At 40.2% G+C, this 5,634-nt stretch overlaps 1 pseudogene; it reads right to left on the reverse strand.

The window, feature by feature from the left end:
• Nucleotides 1–4,616: 4,616 nt before the first annotated feature.
• LOC134912425 (5S ribosomal RNA) lies at nt 4,617–4,735 on the reverse strand (annotated as a pseudogene).
• Between the last annotated feature and the right edge of the window lie 899 nt (nt 4,736–5,634).

Below are 5,634 nucleotides of genomic sequence, written 5' to 3' on the forward strand. Positions count from 1 at the left end.
AACAAATGATTGATGACCTAGCTAGGCTTGAAAAATGGTGAAGAACATGGCAACTACAGTTTAATGATAAAAAATGCAAAATCATGCACTTGGGTCTCAAAAACCCAAAGGCTAAATATAGTATCAAGGGTACTATAATGGATACTACTGAGGAGGAAGGGGATTTAGGAGTCACTATTTCAAGTGACTTAAAGGCAGGAAAGCAATGCAATAAAGCAATGAGAAAGGCAAGTCAGATGCTTGGTTGCATAGGGAGAGGAATCAGTAGCAGGAAAAGAGAAGTAATAATGCCACTGTATAGGTCATTGGTGCGGCCTCATCTGGAATACTGTGTCCAGTTCTGGAGACCATATCTCCAGAAGGATGTAAATACATTAGAGAGTGTACAAAGAAGGGCAACTAAAATGCTGCATGGCCTACATCACAAAACTTACCCGGAAAGGCTAAAAGATCTTAACATGTATAGTATGGAGGAGAGAAGGAAAAGGGGAGACATGATAGAAACTTTCAAATATACCAAAGGTTTTAACAAAGATCAGGAGGGAAACATTCTTCAAAAGAAGAGAAGTATTAGAACTCGAGGACATACACTGAAACTGGAGGGAGGCAGGTTCAGGGGAAACTTAAGGAAAAATTATTTCACAGAAAGGGTAGTGGATAAGTGGAATAGCCTCCCATCAGAGGTGGTAGAGGCTAAGACTGTAGAGCAATTTAAACATGCTTGGGATAGGCATATGAATATCATTACAAAGAATTAAGGTTCAAAAAGGGTTGAGATTACCTAAAGGATAAAAAAATGGGCAGACTAGATGGGCCATGTGGTTCTTATCTGCCGTCAAATTCGATGTTTCTATGTTGTGGAGAAATTACTCTCTTTTTTTTCTTAATTGCCTGTTTATTATGTATGAGCCTCACCTGGCTTTACTTACACAACTGCTATAAATACTGAGAAATGCCTTAGAGGAGGTATTCCTTTGAGAAAGTCACATGATTCATGACGAAACGCATTAGACTCCCACTTTATACTCTGATCACCGAATTCATTACCACCGGTACTGCTCATCCAAGGGGATGCTCCCTGCCATTATTAGAGGACTTCACTAACCACTGGTGGCTGCTCCGGCTAGCGCTATTGTACAGCACCTTCTCTCCGCTGCTAGTGGCTTCTATTACCCACGCGGAATCCCCTACTCTCCGCCAGATGACTTTCCCCGTAATTAACGGCGGCTCCATCCAGCGCTACTACACGGCGCTTCCAGCTATTAGCGGCTATCAGCGGCAGTTCCAATTGGTGTTATCGGATGGCACACCTCTCTCTCCTTCATCTAAGTAAGGATTTTCACCAGCCCTCTGGAGATTATAGGAATGCCTTCTATATTCCCCATAAGGACGCCGTTTACTACAAAGGAGCAGCCTCTGCCAGAGCAATTGTGCTTTATTTCCTCTCCCTCATCAATACAATTATTGGGCTATAGTAGGACTCCACCGAGGACGCTCGGTGTTATTAGCCCAGGAGAGGTAACCTTATACTTTTCTAACAATTGTCATTTAATTGTTGCCGGGACTTCCACTATCCATTAGCAACTAAGTGCATGTTGCCTCTGCTCTTATATAAAGTCTGACGTTTCTTCATTGCCTACACAGTGGTTATATCCCTGGAGTGATACATTTTTAGTGAGCAGCTACATTAATGTTACATTTCTAACCAGTATCACTAATTTAAATTGTACTGATCTAACACCTTATATATTAGAGTAGTAGGTTTATTCTGTGGATACTGTTTATAGAAAATATACACAGTTTTTCAGAGTATACATAATTTTATAAATTTTTTTTATACATTGTGTACATGTTTTATATTGGTGTGTTATTATAATAAATAAATAAATAACCTTTTACATATTAACCTTGTTTGTCAGCTCTCCATAAACATGGTTAAACAATAACATCATAAGCGCAGCCTTTCTCCTTTTCTTTCTATTGTACACACATCTAAGGCACATACACAGTGCTTTTTTGGCAGCGCTTGGGTGTTCTTTAAACTAGACATTATTAATTTTAGGCGCTTAAAGCAGATTTTTTCTTGACAAAGTTACTGTATGTGCTTCTTCTGACTTGCTTCCAAATCCGAATCAGGACCATTGAGACAAAGCTTGCTGAGGTGTTTTATTTACAAACAAAAAAATCAAAGTACATTCTATGTAGACACAGGCATAAAAATGCCATACTGGTGTGCTTTATTTTACATAAAGTCATGGGTACCAGACCATCTCTCTGATGAACTAAAACATAGTTTTATTATATTTCTTCCTTCAGGAGGACAGCCCTTGGTCACATGGACCTCAATATTATAACTCTAAAGGACCCAGGGCATGTGTCTGAATGTCTCTCAGTATGGGCAATCACATATCTGCACTCTTACCTCACTAGCAGGTCTTCCCTTTGAGGGAACTATTATCGATAGATAAATGCGTCAATAGCACCTGCTTTCTTTTGCACTGACTTCTAGTGCAATTGTTGAGCATCCAGCTGAAGCCCTGGATAATTTCCTGACACAGTTACCTGTTTCAAGTGTTGGACTGGTATACTGAGATGGTGGAAGATGCTAAATTAACCAACTGCTATTTTGGGCTATAACATGAGGACACACAAGAGGACAAAGCAGACAGAGCTTTCATCAACCCATAGATCCCCCTGGCTGGGGGTTATACTGCACATTTGGTTACCTCACCCCACTTTTGGCAGTATTGAATCCTACACAAGGTTTATCAGCATGCCAGCTCTTCTGCATTCAACATGAGCTCTTAATCATAGGACCTCCTCCCGCCAGGGGGATTACTACAGTCTCCACAACTCTGTTGCCTGTTGGTTCCAAGTCTCATCAATCATTTTCAGACTAACACAAGGTACACAGGTTGGTCTACACAATCTTATCAATATAAAGCCATTGCATAGAGGCTGACTATAAGCACTGGGGTGTGTTATGTTACATATGGTTGATTTAGACAATTGTTTTTTTACATAGTAATGTTTGTTCTGGAAATGACAAGCTTAAACACATGGGTATTATTAATGGCCCAATTACTGTATATTGTTATAGTAAAGTTATTTTTAACATTTGAAGTCCCTATAGTTTGTATCAAGTGTCAATTATAGACACGGTCTACACTTTTCTTTCTGCACACGGGGACTTTTTGTCTCAATTAGGTAGATAGCAGACTCCTTAGCCAACGGCCATTATTGCTGATAACTTGGGATCTGTTATATTTTAAGGCAGAGGTTCTCAAACTCGGTCCTCGGGGGCACACACAGTGCATGTTTTGCAGGTCTCCTCACAGAATCGCAAGTGAAATAATTATCTCCACCTGTGGACCTTTTAAAATGTGTCAGTGAGTAATTAATACACCTGTGCACCTGCTGGATTACCTGCAAAACATGCACTGTGTGTGCCCCCGAGGACCGAGTTTGAGAACCTCTGTTTTAAGGCGTCTGTTAATTTTTCTTACTCAATCATTTACAGGTCAGACTGACAGCACCTGATTTACCTGCTACTCTTCCCTATCTGCACCATGGTGAGTTTTTCAGCCTTTGGAGAACTCAAGCCATGGAAGCCAAATGCATCACTCATAACAGTGGAGACCCAGAGTCTCCTTCTTATTACTTAAGCTGACATTAATTTAACACTCAGCTGTTGTCATCCCTGGCTACACTAGGTTTCTAAGGTTCTGGATTTGAAGGGCAATTGCACATTAAAGGTAATAAAATAGTAATTATCAAAATCCTAACTTAGTGAATAGTCCAACTTTTTCCCTAGGCACCAGAGGAGACATTTAAATGTTCTGGTCGCATCAGCATGCACCAGCCCATCCAGCTGTTGTTTTGTTAAACCCACAAAATTCTGAGGAGTCACACAAGCCCATCATACAATGTATTGGGGGGGGGGGGGATTTGGGAAGAAGCAAAAAAAGACTGTTTTATTGTCTTTCTGGGGCACACTTTAAATCAATTGATGTAAATATATTGCGGATATAAAGTACACAATAAGTGTGAATTTAAAGCTTAACTTTTAATATTCTAAGCAGACGATAACATTATAATTTCAATAAGGCAACAATTTGTTAAAAAGAAATTAAATCAAGAATAAATATGTTACTCACTCATTATCAGTTAGGTGGCAGATTGCCTCTATGCAGACCCACTGTATTTTAGGTGAGTATCAATATATGACGTTTATCAAAGCGAAAATTTCTATTTTCTAGTTCTCTCTATCAACTTATGAGATTTATATATATATGCTCATAAGAGAGAAAACAGAAAACCGGCTTTCTGACTCCAAACTCCTTCAGGGTAGCCAATTGAGTAAACATTTAACATGATATGGTATCAGTATTCAAGGCAGTAGAAGATTATTGCAATTATGTATTTAGTTTTGCCCCACTTCTATTCAAAAAAAGAGATATAGAAAAGTGTTACAGAACCAGTCACTTCTGCTTTTGCCCATCTGTAACCATCGAATGGGCAATGAGAGTGTGTTATCGCCTAGGTATTCTGGTTATGAAAGAAGTATAGTACACTTCTGCTTTCCTGGGTGCATCAATGGGTTGTGATGTCCCTTGATACTAGAGTACCTGGTATTCCCAGAGAGTCTCCCTTTCTGGTACTGACCAGGCCCAACGCTGCTTGGCTTCCAATATCAGATGAGATTGGGCATATCCAGCGTGGTAGGACTGTAGATAGTTAGGGGAACATCTGTTTGCGTACAGGAGTACCCAATTGGATGAGAGAGTGTTTGAAAAGGATTATTTAGAAATTCAGGGTAGGTATGAGGTGTTGAGAGATAAGGTAAGTATTAGATCTGATGAATCAGGATTTGTAAAATACTGTGCTTCTGCTGTCCACTAGGAAGCCTCTGTTACTGTAACACGCATTGCAGAGGACAGTCCTTTATTCATGGATGAGAGAGTGCACAAATGAAAAAAATTAGACAAAATGTAGAGAGATAAGGAATTTTGTATCCCTGTATCTGTCAGATCTGTATATTTAATTGCTCAAGGCAATAAGGTCAAATATGCAGACAGATTCCCACAAGAAAGGAGTAAAGACAAAGGATAAAGGCAAAAAAAATAATAATAATAAATGTTGCAGAGATCAACACCGGGTTACACTCCCTTGTATTATCCTTATAGAAAGTGAATTGTATTTATACAGTACCCAGGGTGAGTGTGACTGTTGTTCTTTTATCAGAAAAAAACCCTGTCTGTGTGAAAACATAGAGTGGGGTGGACGGGTCCCCACTACTGCTATATATCGTTAGTGGGAGCTGGGGATAGGAGTCCTGTATGGAGAGCTGTTTAAAGCAGCTGGGGAGCGGTGTATCATACCTGCCATGCACTGTGGAGAGGAGTCAGCCTGTCAGAGCCCCATCACGGAGATCCCGGAAGTGGGGCACGGGACCGGAAGTGATGCACATTTAGCTAGGAGGAGCTTGTTTACCTGATCTTCTGATCAGACAGCCCTCCGTTAGTGCTTCTTAACTGCTGCACCAAATATAGGTCCCGGATGATTGACAGGCTATGAAACTAATTTCTGGGAGCACCACCAACCTAGCTCTTCTGCAAAAACCCTTTAGGTAAA

Source organism: Pseudophryne corroboree, chromosome 4 (assembly GCF_028390025.1).
Source record: "Pseudophryne corroboree isolate aPseCor3 chromosome 4, aPseCor3.hap2, whole genome shotgun sequence".
Classification (NCBI taxonomy): Eukaryota; Metazoa; Chordata; class Amphibia; order Anura; family Myobatrachidae; genus Pseudophryne; species Pseudophryne corroboree.